The sequence below is a fragment of the Pavona decussata genome, unplaced genomic scaffold, assembly GCF_977016875.1.
Source record: "Pavona decussata unplaced genomic scaffold, jaPavDecu1.1 SCAFFOLD_108, whole genome shotgun sequence".
NCBI lineage: Eukaryota > Metazoa > Cnidaria > Anthozoa > Scleractinia > Agariciidae > Pavona > Pavona decussata.
Genome location: NW_028145522.1, coordinates 294,976 through 310,000, shown reverse-complemented (window position 1 = coordinate 310,000; position 15,025 = coordinate 294,976). Strand labels below are relative to the sequence as shown.

At 38.4% G+C, this 15,025-nt stretch overlaps 2 protein-coding genes across 4 annotated transcripts in view; both read right to left on the bottom strand.

Annotated features, from left to right (window-relative positions):
- Nucleotides 1-15,025, bottom strand: part of LOC146470953 (uncharacterized) — a 174,279-nt gene that overhangs the window by 28,059 nt on the left and 131,195 nt on the right. The gene's annotated exons all lie outside the window — the stretch shown is intronic.
- Nucleotides 5,828-15,025, bottom strand: part of LOC146470956 (mannan-binding lectin serine protease 2-like) — a 94,262-nt gene continuing 85,064 nt past the window's right edge. Inside the window, exons 6-7 of one of the 2 annotated variants that reach the window (XR_014866912.1) lie at nt 12,859-12,930; nt 5,828-5,894 (exon numbers count right to left, since the gene is read on the bottom strand). The gene's annotated coding sequence lies outside the window, so the exon portion shown is untranslated. Of the gene's footprint in view, nt 5,895-12,858; nt 12,931-15,025 lie in introns of those variants that run through there. The other variant, XR_014866911.1, reaches the window with a different exon arrangement.

Below are 15,025 nucleotides of genomic sequence, written 5' to 3'. Positions count from 1 at the left end.
TAGAAGTTCTACACTGCAGAGTTTATCGTTTTTCCCATTTTTGTATAAAATCCCATTAATTCTTTTTGAATCGCTGACGTTAGCGCTTCCTCACATTTCTGAATGTGAGGAATGTCATGACGAGACCAACTTCAGTTTTGGAAACAGTTCGCAGCGTCTAAAATCAATCTCCTATTGATATTTGTTGGATTCATTTTCCATCCATTTTCTGCCTTTTTGAGAATATTTGCACATTGTTTCGAGCTCTGATTTAAAAATCATGACCAGCTTTATTTCGTTAATTTTTAATGTAACTTAATGCTGAAAACACGCGGCCAAACTCCTCACTGTCTTTGTAACCATTTCAGCGTACTACATCACCGTGCTATCGTGTGTTTTCGTCATCCTAACCCTGTGAAGCTCGGGCGAAGAATTTTGGTTATATTTGTGACCGTTCATAAGATCGTCCCATACTTTGTTCATCCGAGTATTACTCTTGCTCCAAAGGCCCGTTACTTTAAAACCAAAAAGATCAAATAACTCCATTCGGTGCCCGAATATCAAATGTGAATTCTGTTGCGGCGATACAAAAAGTTTCAAATATTCAAATTCAATATAAAGAGTACTCTTGGCAAAGGGACAATGGGACGGGCAAGCAGTAGAAACTCCTGATTGTGTTTAAGAATGCAGCCAATCAAGAGTCTTTATCTGATCTTTAAGTCCCTTTGTTAACGACCTCAACCTCATCTTTACTTTACGTTACTTCATAAACATTGAACTTTACGAGGCTACGTAAAGACGCGTAAAGTTTATGTACAGCTTTGCGCAAATTTACGGTCCCTTCAAAAATTTGTAAATTTGCTATTTCGTCATTGTTCTGTTTTGTCCAAAAGTTAACGCTTAGTCTTCTAAAAAGCGCTAAAATTTCCAAACACTGTTAAATACAAGCACTAAATCCAAAAACGCGCGGTAAAATAATGTCTCGTTTCAAAGAAGAATGGGTGACGTAGCGCAGTTCTAGGTATATCACAGTTACATCGAGTAACTGCAAAGGCTTTACCGATAAAGACGACTTCGCCAAAAATTTCTCCGTCTGCAATTCTCCTTCGATTTGGAAGACTATCTAGTAATTGGACTAGTATTTGTCTGCATTTGTATTTAAGAAATTAAAATCGAAAAATACGGCACATTAAGTAGGACGTCGTAAAGGCGGCACCTTACTTTACCTTTACGACTCCTTAACAGAGCTTTACGGACTTACGCTTTACGCAACTTTACGAGAATGCGTAAAGTTGCGTAAAGTTCGGTTTACAGCTTTACGTAACTTTACGGCGTGTACTAAAGTGTAGTAAATCTGCCTTTTCGTGCTGTTTTTATTTGTATAGTACTGTTTTTGTTTTTTTTAGAATAATTGTTGCTTATTATTTCAAGAAAATGTGTGGTTACCCCCAATTTTCGTTTTGGATTTCAACAGATCTTGCTAAGATCTGCTTTCCCAGCATAGTAATAAACAAAACAAAAATACTTCTTTATTAGTAGGCACCATCCTTAAGTAAATTAAAAAGAAGTTGTTCTAAAAAAATTACCAAATGTTGAATGCAATTTCTATTATGACATAAATTACAATTTTAAGGAATTTTCATATTTTCAGTGACACTCTTTTTATGTCTCAAAGATAATTCTAGCAGGTATTAGTCTGAAATGTGAGCCGTCTCCTCCCCCTAACCCACAGAGGGCGTCTCCCGCGCCACCTGTGGGTTAGGGGGAGGAGACGGCTGACATTTCAGACTAAGCAGGTATTAGATTTGAAGGGATAACAGTGCACATGTAAATTATTTGTGTTGCCCTCCTCCACTTTCAAGTAGGTAATTTCCCAAATACCGCCACCACCCTCCCCCCCCCCAAAAAAAAAACAATCAGAAAATCGATGTTGCAAAACAACTGCATATTAAACATTGTTAATAATTAATAATACTCATAGGGAAATAATTATTTTTAGACCTGTTCCTAGGTATGCTAAGTGCCATGTTTCCAAATGTACCTATGGTTACACAGACAGTAACAACAACAAAGAAAACAAGATATATACTTTGAAATTCCTTAGGGATGGTGGATCCTGTCATCTGCATGTCATTGCAGTGAACTCAAATAGAAAGAACATATTTTACACTGCTGCTGGATACCGACATGATGAAATAGAGCCTCTCTTGCCGCCTTACATCGCAAAGCTAAAGGAGCTGAGAGAGAAGGTGTCCCTTACTGTACTTTATTCCAAGTTAGAAATTTGTGGGTAATGCTTCAGCCATTTGTGATCGTCACTTGGGTGTGAAGCACTTTGCACCAATAGGCTCGGGAGCTCTTTCACTTTTTTCTCAGTCAACGAAAGCTCCTGCGAAGATAGACTCTTTTTCATTAAAGACTGCAATTCGTAATTTTTTTTATCTTCTGAAAACAAAGTTGACAGAGTTAAGCTCTTTTAGGGAAATTATCATCGAGCAAAACTTCCCTTCCCGATAAAAACTCTAAAGACTTTTGCCAACTCCACAACGTGTTTCCTTCACGAAACTCAGTAATGACAGAGTGGTTTCTAATTAAAACCGTTTGATTATAACAACTACACATGTTAAAATCCTGTGTCCCCAGAACCTCCTTACCCTTGTGCAAAGGCCCCGCCGGCTAAGAGGGACAGGAGGCTCTGGGGACTAGAATGTAGAGAATACAAAAAAATAAAAAAAAAAATAAAACAAAACAAAAAAACCAAAGAAACACTAAACAACATTAATACCAACTTGTAAATGAGACAAGTAATGTTTACAGTGTAATACTAAATCTTTCCAATAGTTTGTTCAGTAGTGAGTTAACACTGGCGTTTTCAAATATCAGTTCCTATCCTTCCCTGTTCAAGAGCCTAACACGCAGGCTAATCCTAACGTCACAGGATTTCACCAGCTGTTAAATTCTACAACGCACTTACGCCAGCTGGAGGGAAAGAGTTGCCACAAAGGACGTACATACTTTGTAAAGGATAGACTGTCACAGTTCAAAACGTCAATTTCTCAAAAGCTTCTTTATGTATAACACGTTCGAATTTTCAGGGAATTCTAAGATTTCAGATTCGGTTCATATGATACCAGGTGTATCCCAGCGTAAATCGTACGCGTATTTTGACAGCCGATATATTTTAACTTTGATTGGTATTAGGGCGGTTTGTACGAAAGAGTCTGCTCGATTTGACAAGAAAGTTGGTGTTCTTCAACATATTTCCTGAATCAGGAATCGTTTGGCTCTAACTCGTGTGTCAAAATACAGAGAATATTCGTCTTCCGATATTGCCGGGCCGCAAGATTCGCCATCAGGTAGTAGCATGCAACCCAGTCCTTACGGACTGCATTAAATTGCAGCTTATCAGCAAAAGAATGTAAACAAACATTCTTTTGTTAACCTAAGTGCTGTGATGGAACTCGCGTTTTCCCTTTGGTTACAAATTTATGATCCAAATGCTGTTTGCGTGTACACTGCGGGAAGGCTCATAAATTCCGCCTCAAACCTAAGCAAAGATCTTATAATTGCTTTCACAGCTCAATAAATTTCCACTGCTTTTTCTAGATGACCACGTCTTTTGACTTATGAAAAAAGCAAAACAGAAAGACAAAACAAAAACACAAACAAAAAGAAAAAAAAGCTATAGAAAAGACAAAACATAAGCCAGAACATCAACAACACGAAACAACTTGTAAATGAGACAAGAACTGTTTACAGTGTAATACTAAATCTTTCCAATAGTTTGGTCAGTAGTGAGTTAACACTGGCGTTTTCAATATCAATTGCTATTACATTTTAGACTAGTTTTTACTTTTTCATTGAGAATTGATTCACATCTAGTTACTGAATTAAGGCTGCACGCGAGAATATACTTTAGCAAAGACAAACACAAGATTTCTCAGCAAGCAGCACTAGCCTCTGGAGTTTTGTTTTACAGACAAAGGAGTAGTTATACTTACAGCCAGTACAGCCTTTTATTGTTATCAAAAACTCCCTTGGGCAGTTCCTTCAGCTGGTTGTTATTCAAGTACCTACCAACAAGAAAATGCGGATTGTCCAAGTTCTTAGTAGGTTTACATGATATCCACACACTTTATTGGCTACAACTTGTAAAAATACGACCGCGTAAGATTATGGAATGAGTGAATCGACAAAATAGTCGTTACTTCCGACTACTAATTTAGTACTTGAAAACAAAGACACAGTATGCATTATTCATCGGACATAGAAACACTTATGAATGACGGGATTTGTTTTAATGATTGTTTTTCTTAGGAATAATTATGTGAAATACGTGAATATGTGGAATTTACAAGTCCCTTGGTTGGGGAGGGGGTAAGGGTGGGGGGACTCTCCAGTTCAAGATATCGTGCGCAAAGGCCGCTACATTTCAAGTCATCCGTTATAAGTGCGACTATGCTGTCATTTAAATTCCCGCGTTACAGAATCAAAGGCCATTACAGCGGACGACCAATAAGGACTCAACAATCTTACAGTTACACTTTTTAAGCATATAATTGTAAACTGTAAATATAATTCAAGTAAAAATGTTGCAATAGAGGTGGACGTTGCGCTGCGATACAGTGTTTCTTTTTATCTTTGTCTTACCGATCCTAACATCGAATCCCACGCTTTCCACGTGACTGATTTCCCTCCACCCTCCCCTGTTCTAGAGCCTCACACAAAGGTTACTCCTAACGCTACAGGATTTCACCAGCTGTTACATTTTACAACGAACTCACACCAGCAGGATGGAAAGAGTTGCCACAAAGGACGTACATACTTTGTAAAGGATAGACTGTCACAGTTCAAAAGGTCAATTTCTTAAAAACTTTTTTATGGATAACACGTTCGAGTTTTCAGGGAATTCTAAGATTGCCGAGGTCTTTCAACTTTAAAAGGCCGGTTCACATGATACCAGGTGTATCCAAGCGTAAATCGTACGTGTATTTTGACAGCCGATATATTTTAACTTTGATTGGTGTAAGGGCGGTTTGTACGAAAGTGTGCACTCGATTTGACAAGAAAGCTGGTGAGCTCTGCTACATATTTCCTGAATCAGGACTCGTTTGGCTCTAACTCGTGTGTCAAAATACAGAGAATATTCGTGTTCCGATATTGCCGGGCCACAAAATTCGCCATCAGGTAGTAGCGTGCAACCCAGTCCTTACGGACTGCATTAAATTGCAGCTTAGCAGCAAAAGAATGTAAACAAACATTCTTCTGTTAACCTAAATGCTGTGATGGAACTCTCGTTTTCCCTTTGGTTACAAATTTATGATCCAAATGCTGTTTGCGTGTACACTGCGGGAAGGCTCATAAATTCCGCCTCAAACCTAAGCAAAGATCTTTCAATTGCTTCCACAGTTTAATAGATTTCCACTGTTTTTTTCTAAATGACCACGTCTTTTGACTGGTGTAAAAAGCAAAACAGAAAGACAAAACAAAAACACAAACAAAAAGAAAAAAGAGCAAAAGAGAATATGAAAGAAACACACACACACACACACTGAACAACTTGAACAACACGAAACAACTTGTAAATGAGACAAGAACTGTTTAAAACGAAATCTTTCAAATAGTTTGGTCGGTAGTGAGTTAACACTGACGTTTTCAATATCAATTGCGATTACATTTCAAACTAGTTTTTACTTTTTGATTGAGAATTGATTCACACCTAGTAACTGAATTAAGGCTGCACACGAGAATATACTTTAAAAAAAGATAAACACAATATTTCTCAGCAAGCAGCGCCAGCCCCTGGAGTTTTGTTTTACAGACAAAGGAGAAGTTATACTTACAGCAGGTACAGCTCTTTATTGTTATCAAAAACTCCTTTGGGTAGTTCCTTCAGCTGGTTGTTACTCAAGTACCTACCAACAAGAAAATGAGGATTGTCCAAGTTCTTAGCAAGTTTATATGATATCCACACACTTTATTGGCTAAAACTTTTAAAAACAGGACCGCTTCAGTTGATGGGATGGGTGATTTGATAAAATAGTCGTTTCTTCCGACTGCTTCAGAATCCTTTTTTCTTAAAACCAAAGAGGCAGTATGTATGCATAATTCATCAGGCACTGGATTACTTATAAATAGCGGGACTAGTTTTAATGATTGTTTTTTTCTCAGAAATGTTTGAAATATGTCAATACTGACCAAGTCCCTTGGATGCGGGAAAAAACTTTCCACTTCAAGATATCATGAGCAAAGACCGCTACGTTTCTAGTCATCCGTTATAACCGCAGATATGCAGTCATTCCAATTCCCGCGTTACATAAAAAAAAAGTCATTACATCGGACGACCAATAAGGACCCAAGAAGCTCACAGTTTCACTTTGGACGCTTACAATTGTGAGCTGTAAATATAATTCAAGTAAAATTGTTGCAATAAAGGTGGACGTTGTGCTGCGATACAGTATTTCTTTTTTTATCGTTGTCTTACCGATCCTAGCATCGGTTCCCACGTTTCCCGTGTGACTGATTTCCCTCTACCCTCCCCTGTTCTAGAGCTTCACACGCAGGCTACTCAAAACGTTACAGGATTTCATCAGCTATTAAATTTTACCAAGAACTTATGCCAGCTGGATGGAGAGAGTAGCCACAAAGGCGTACATACTTTTTAAAGGCTAGTTCAATTTCTCAAAAACTACTTTATGTACAATGTTCGAATTTTGAGAAAATTATAATATTGCCAGGGTATTTCAACTTAAGGCCGGCTCACTGATACCAGGTGTATCCCAATGTAAATCGTACTTCTATTACAACATCCGATTTTTTTTTTAATTTTATTGACATTGCGGTTTGTACGAAAGTGTCTGCCCGATTTAATAAGAAAACTGGTGCTTGTCAACATATTTCCTGAATCCGGACGCCATTGGCTGTAAATCGTCTGTCAAAATACACAAGAGGTTCGTTTTCCGATACTCTCGAGCCGCCAAATGTGTCGACAGGTAGTAGCTTGTAAACCGGCCCTACAAAAAGCGTTAAATTGCAGCTTATCAGCCAAAGACAAAAGAAAAATAATTATTAATATAACCGGTGTCATCGAACTTCCGTTTCCCCCTTTTTTTTTTAATTGTCATCCAAATACTGTTCAGATGTCCACTGCGGGAAGGCATATCCATTCCGCATGCATCAAATATAACCAGAGGTCTTTCTTTCAATCGCTTTAGTAACTCAATAAATTTACTCTTTTTTGTTCTAAAGCATGCCCCCAAACAGTTCACAACACGAACGGGGACACTTTTAAACGTCCACGTCTTCTGACCGGTAAATTTTAGACTCCTTTTTAGCTTTTATTACGGTGGTGTCATTTAAAGTGTTAAATTCTTCTTTCTTTGCGAGTTTTTCAATGCGGTCTTGTAATTTGTTGGCACGAATTGTAACTTGTGCTTATGTGAGATATACTTTCTAATAGATAGAAATTAGTTAACATACTTTCAAATTTATGGAATCTAAAGTTGATCTCTGTTCAAACAACTTAACTAACATATTTCATGGCTCATTATCTGCCCGTGCGTTTCTCTTGAATTTCTCACCCAAGTCGATAGTGACCACAAGCGCAATGACCGCGAGCAATCAGGCCTACGGAATGTATTGACATTGCGTAACGCGACAATATGGAGGTCGCTTTCTTGGTCACCCTATGTTTCTGTCTTTCTTATACCAGTAACCTGTGACTTGTCACCTGCGACCTCGTCGACCGCAAGCTGTGACCCCTAACCTTTGCCCTGCTACTTTTACTTGACGGTTATGCCCTTCGGCGAAAACAATAACATTGCATGTTTAGTAAGTCTTCTCTTAGCAAGATAATTTCTTCTGTTATTAAAAACTAATTGCGTTTTTGAGACGGCAATGCCGCATTATATTGACGGCTAGTTTGGGAAAATTACATTCCGTATTGGGCGGAGTCTCGTAGCGACGAAACCCAATAATTCTCTTGAAAAGAGAAAATTGCGGTATTTCCTCTTGAAAATGATATTAGCTAAGATAGGAGTGTCTATAATACGGATTTTTTTTCTCCCGACGCCGTCAATATAATGCGGTATTGCCGTCTAAAAATGGCAATTAGTTTTGTTTCGCGATTCATCCATTATATTACTTCGCGCCTGGTCAAAATGTAAATTTTTGCTATCTGCATACGTATCCATGGCAACATTTTGCACGAGCAACCCAAGTTCGTCGCTTGATATTCGAAATTTGCCGGCAATTTCGTAATTTTTCGTGTCTGAATGTCTGAAATCTTTTAATTGAAACAGAAGAAGTGTGGAAATTCAATGGAAGAGTTGTCAAGGTCTCATATCGTTTCCCGTGGTGATGAATTGGGCGAAATGGCAAATGTTGATATTTGCAGTACGTTTTTCAAAGAGTTGTTTGACAACATCGATACCGAAACCGAAACAGGAGAGTCGCCAAGTAAAGATGGCGAGGCAAAAGCTAACGAAACTGAGCCCCAAACTGAAAAGAAGTAGCATTGTTATCATAGATGACGAGGAGATTGAAGAGTTCCAGAAAAAGCAGGTCGCGTAGAGCACTGTCAAAGAACTTGAGAGTGCTGTTCGTCGCCTTCAAGCTTGGTACAATGATCGATATGGCCAGAAACTGCAGTTGACAAGCATCAACAAAGCCAACGCTTCCGACCTGCTGAAGCACTTTTTTCTCGAAATACGAGATACAAGAACAGATAGGCTTGGCAAATAATAGGAATCGTCCACCCTAAGCACTTACCGAAATGGTTTAAGAATATTGTTTTTCTTGAAAGAAAGGCCGACGAGTCTTTTGACATCTGAGAGGATGAAAATCTTAAAAAAGAAGCTCGCTTCAAAAAAAAGGGCAACTAAAGGCTGAAGGAAAAGGAAACCGTTCTAACAGGGCTGATCCGTTAGATGAAAGTCATATAGAGAAGCTGTAGACGGGTGGTGCTATTGGTTTGAAATTTCCGCGACAGTTATTACATCTTATATGGCGGAAGAACACCAGATTGTTAGGCATGAGAGGCCGACAAGAACATTTGAACTGTATGGTTCAGGACTTCAGAGACCGAGGAATCTTCTATGAATACACAGAGCGTTCCACAAAAACGAGAACCGGGGAAACTGGCAACCCAAAAGCAAGAAGGAAGCACAACAACAAAATATTTCAAGGAAAGGGTGGTGAGAGAGATCCGTACCTTGCGTTGAGGAAGTATTTAAGCCACAGACCAGTCAGGATATCAGCGAATTTTATTTGCAGCCCATCGATAAACCCAGGGAAGACAGCCTGTATAAGAAGCTTCCACTTAAGAGAGACGGACTGGCCAACATCATGAAAAAAAAATGGTCGAGAAGGTAGAAATCCAAAAGGAAGGGAACTTTACCAACTCATCGGGTCGAAAAACAGCTTTTTAAAGTCTTCGAGGTCATTTCGATCTACTGGCAATGTCTGAGCTCCGCACTGGGCACGCCAACCCAGCCCCCATCCAGTCCTACAGTAAGAACGCCGTACAAATCCAGAAGGAAATGTTTGATCGACTGGTAGAACCGAGAAAATGCTCTACAGCTGTTTACAACAGTACGGCCACAACTGTAAACGCGACGAGCACCGAACACCGACAGTTGTTCTCCAATCTTTTTAATTGTTCCACTTTGAACTCTTGCCAGATTAACATTAATTTCCCAAATGGCAAGTGACTTTTTATTTTATGACAATGAGTAACCCGTTGTTAAAGTGACATTGCCTCTGTTAATGGAAAAATGATTTTACGAGACTTAAGCTTAAGACAATCAGAATAATTTTAATTGGAAACGCGTGATTGTTTTGAAAGTTTGTTTTCAAGTTCTGTACAATTTATTTAATCAATAACTGCCATTTCAGATCTCTTAGAATTGCAGGTTTCTATTAAAATGAATTGAAAAGTATTGTATAATGAAGATACCATTTGTAATGAAGATTTCCAGTGAAGAGATAAATTCGACGAAAATTGTTGAAATGAGAGCACTCAGAAGCCCGTTTTCAATCAGTAAACGAAAAGTTCAATCAACTCCGCATGAGAGTTAGGAAAGCCAATTGAATAAAGCGACGACAGTCACAGTCAGCTTTGACCAGTCACAGGCTAGTTTTTTGACAGAACATGTCGAATTTGATGCGTACGTGGGCAACCCAGCTCAGTGTCGCAATGTCAATTACTATTTTGGAACGAATCACAGCCCGCAAAAGTGACAAGGCAATACCGCGTGATATTGACGTCTCTCGCGTAAGACACAACTATAGGGAAATCGCGATACCATTAACATAATGCCATATTTTGCCATGGTCCTTTTTGCGGGCTTGGAAGCAAAAATAATATCCGTGTTGTCAACAAACCACTCAAAACCCTTCGACGAGAATTCCCGTCTCCAAAGTTCAGATAACCCTCGGATCTTCAATGCAATGTTGTTTACAAAATTCCATGTAAAGACTCTCCTTGAAACTACATAGGAGAAACCGGAAAATGCTTCCAAACCTGCAAAAAGGAACATCAACGGAACTTGAAGAACTATTCTAATGGCTCTAATTTTGCCAACCATGCGTGGAAAAACAATCATTGCATTGATTTCGACAATGCTTGTGTCATAGACAAAGGCGATTACCGCGTTCGTAAAACACTCGAATCCTGCAGACACAAAGCAAAAATTGTCGACGCGGATAATAACTCAAAACCATTGCCTATGCAATATTCCATTTTATTGTAGTTAGTCCTCATTTCCATTTTTATCTTTTAGCTCTTTTCACACTTCTTTTTTTATTCTCAAGTTTTAGCACCCTTTTTGTATATATTTCCGTTTACGCGCCAAATTTTTCATTCGTTAAGGCTATAGACTGATAACCAAAAGCTCATTTTTTTTTTATCTTTTTAACCACAGAACGCTTTTTTAATCCAATAAGTCTTATCCTGGTTACAGCTCTATTTTTACTCGTATCCGAAAAGACTCTTCTGTTAACATAACTGCTCTGATGGAACTTTCGTTTCCCCTTTTGTTACAAATTTATCATCCAAATACTGTTCGCGTGTACACGGCGGGAAAGCTTATAAATCCCGTATCAAACCTAAGCAAAAATCTTTCAATTGCTTTCACATCTCGATACATTTCCACTGTTTTTTCCTACTTGACTACGTCTTTTGACTTGGCTAAAAAGCAAAACAGAAAGACAAAACAACCGTTCAAAAACTCCTTTGGGCAGTTCCTTCAGCTGGTTGTTATTCAATTACCTACCAACAAAAAAATGCGGATTGTCCAACTTCTTAGTAAGTTTAAATGATATCCACACACTTTATTGGCTAAATCTTTTAAAAACAGGACCAATTCAGTTGATGGAATGAGTGATTTGACAAAATAGTCGTGACTTCCGACTGCTTCCTTTTTACTTAAAACAAAAGAGACAGTAAGTATGCAGAATTGATCAGACACAGAAACACTTATGAATGACGGGATTTGTTTTAATGATTGTTTTTCCCAGGAATATGTGAAATACGTGAATATGTGGAATTTCCAAGTCCCTTCAATGGAGGAAAAAACTTGCCACTTCAAGATGTCACGCCATAGGCCACTACATTTCTAGTTATCCGTTATAAGTGAGAATATGCCGTCATTCAAATTCCCGCGTTACAGAATATTACATCGGACGATCAATAAGGGCCCAACAAGCTTACAGTTACACTTTTTACGCTTATAATTGTAAACTGTAAATATAATTGAAGTAAAAATGTTGCAATAGAGGTGGACGTTGCGCAACGATACCGTGTTTCTCTTTATCTTTGTCTTACCGATTCTAGCATCGGATCCCTCGCTTCCCACGTGACCGATTCCCCTCCACCCTCCCAAATTTGTTCGAGAGTCTAACACGCTGTCTACTCCTAACGTTACAGGATTTCACCAGCTGTTTAAATTTTCATAGAACTTGCGCCAGCTGGATGGAAAGAGTTGCCACAAGGGCGTACATACTTTGTAAATGCTAGACACATTAAAACGTCAATTTCTCAAAAACTACTTTAATTATGTACACCGTTCGAATTTTGATAAAATTCTAAGATTGCCGTGGTCTTTCAACTTAAAGCCGGTTCCGGCATGATACCAGATGTATCCCTGCGTATTTCGTACGTGTACGTTGTGTTTGTTTTGTTTTGTTTTGTTTTGTTTTTTCAATTTCATTGACAATGCGGTCCGTTCGAAAGTGTCTCCCCGATTTAATAAGAAACTGGTGCTCTTCAACATATTTCCTGAATCCGGACGTCTTTGGCTGTAAATCGTCTGTCAAAATACATAGGGGATTCGTTTTCCAATACTCTCGAGCCAGCAAATCTGCTGACAGGTAGTAGCTTGTAAACCGGTCCTTACGGAATACATTAAATTGCAGCTTATCAGCCAATGAATGCAAACAAAGATTATGGTATTGATATAAATTGCGTCATCCAACTCCCGTTTACCCTTTTGTTATAAATTTTTTCATCCAAATACTGTTGAGATATTCACTGCAGGAACGCTTATCTATTCCGTATGCATCAAATATAGCCAAAGATCTTTAAGTAGCTCTCGTAACTCAATAAACTTCCTTTTTTTCCTTCTAAAGCATGACCCCCCCCCCCCCCCCACTTCCCCCACCGATAAGTTTACAACACAAACGGCGATACTTTTAAACGACCACGTGTTCTGACCAGTAAATTTTAGACTCCTTTTCAGTTTTTGATTGAGAATTGATTCATGCCTAGTTAATGAATAAAGGCTGCACGCACGAATTTATTATAGGAGACACAATATTTCTTTTCAAGCAACACCAGCCCCTCGATTATTATTTGATAGACAAAGAAGAAGTTTTACTTACAGCCACTGCAGCTGGGTATTGTTAGCAAAAACTCCTTTGGGCAGTTTCTTCAGCTCGTTGTCAGTCAAGTTCCTATGAACAAATAATCACACGTGCACCTTAATGATAGCTATCATGTAATTTGTGTGGTATAAGTTATAAATGTACATCTTTACTAGTGTTGGTTAACCAATTTATTTTTTGTCTAAATAAATAATAATCACAAGGTCTTATCTGAAACTCATTTTTCCTCAAAGGAGCCAAAAGATAAATAAATTTTATACCATCAAGTCGATTATAATCACACTTCTTTTACTTATCTTATGTTCATGTTAATCGTTGAGTTTTCTTCTATCACGGATGGCTTTAAACAAAATATAGGGTAAGACCCTAATATTCTAAGACTATAAAGAGATTTAGAGACTCTTTGAACAAAGTTGCAGTTCCATTGCCTCGATTTTTCTACATGAAAGTTGAAGCATAATCCCATTTTATAGGCTTATTTTTTCTTGAATAAGGTTTTCCAGGGATTGTTAACAAATCGCCTGAGAGAGACCACCTCTGAAGCAGTTGTTCATGTTTCTTCTCTGGATGTGGGAAATCAACTGTTACGCCCTCTTATAAAGAACTGTTCCATATGATAGAGGTGGTAATTTCTTCGAGGATCTGTTCGCTCATTATACCGATTTTTTGGAAGGGTTAGTAAGACCGCACGTCGGATGGTCTTGGAAATTAGGATTGCGGTCGATTAAAGCGATAAATGCCTCTTTCTTGGCTAGTTTTTCAATGCGGTCGTCTAATTTGTTAGCATGAAATGTAACTTGTGAATACGTGAGAGTTACTTTCTAATAGATAAAAATGAGTTAAAATCCAGCTGTAAACATTCCAGACAATTTCTGATGAACACCGCCATCAATTAAAGGAAATCGAAATCGGAAGTCCCCTCCCTTTCTAGTGAGTAAGGGGGGAGCGGACTAGAAATCAATTTTCTTTGGTATAGATTTGGCCGTGCATCACCGATGATCGAGTGGGAGAGTAATGAGATGATCCTGATTGCAGAAAATGTATTGAAATTTCTCTCAAAGGTTGCCACTCTAAGTTCAATAATCAGCCACGTTGCCAGCGTATTTTTCTTCAGTGGCCGAGTGGTTAAGGTATCCGACTGGTAATCTGGAGATCCAGGTTCAGATCCTGGCTGAATCACATTTTCAATCATTCCCTTAGTTGCATTCATTTCTGTTCCCAGATTATCTGTTATATGGTGCCGTGGCTTAGGCCCCAGGGGCCAACGAATAATACCTTTTATGGTGTACCCGTGAAGAACACCTACCAAGTAGCTGTCAAAGTTTGATCTCTTAAGGAAAACACAAACTCCTCTGTACGTGACACTACGTGTAATTGTTGGTTTTTTTTAATCGTACGTAGTATGTGATACACAACCAAAGGAGATTACACCAATGATCAACCAGTGTATACAGAGTATGCGCTAACATTTGCAAACTGTAATTTATTATGGGAGACACTAACGCAATATTTCTTTTCAAGCAACACTAGCCCCTCGATTATTACTTAATAGAAAAAGCAGGTACACCAGCTGGGTATTGTTAGCAAAAACTCCTCGGGGCAGTTTCTTCAGTTCGTTGTCAGCCAAGTTCCTGGCAACAAATAATCACACCTTAATGATGGCTATCATGTGACTTATTTCACTGGGACGATCGTCGAATTATTTTGTCCCGGAACTGGACCACAGGGTGAATTTTTGTTTAAAAACGAGCAGCTCATTCTGGAGAGCGTGAACTTGTATTTTCTCTTTGTGCGGTGAAAGTGCGCAATTTGTAATTATTGACAATTACATTTCCCCGCAGTTTTTAATGATGAGTGAATTCCGACGAGAAAAATGTTTGTCGAATTTCTTTTCCGAAATTTGTAGATTACGAAAGGCAAATTTCAAAAATATTAACGAAAAGCTAAACTTATACAGAAAATTTCCTTCGTTGATTTTTGAGCCATTTGTTTGTTATAGTGCGTTGCTATGAATTAAAAAAGAATATTATTTAAAATAAATAATATTATGAAATGTTATTTCAGTTACTCAGTTCCATTTAGACCCCCAAAATAGATGGACTAAGCGCTTTCTTGAAAGGTTTAATCACTGTCAGACCCATCCTCGGTGACCCAGGGGCAGATA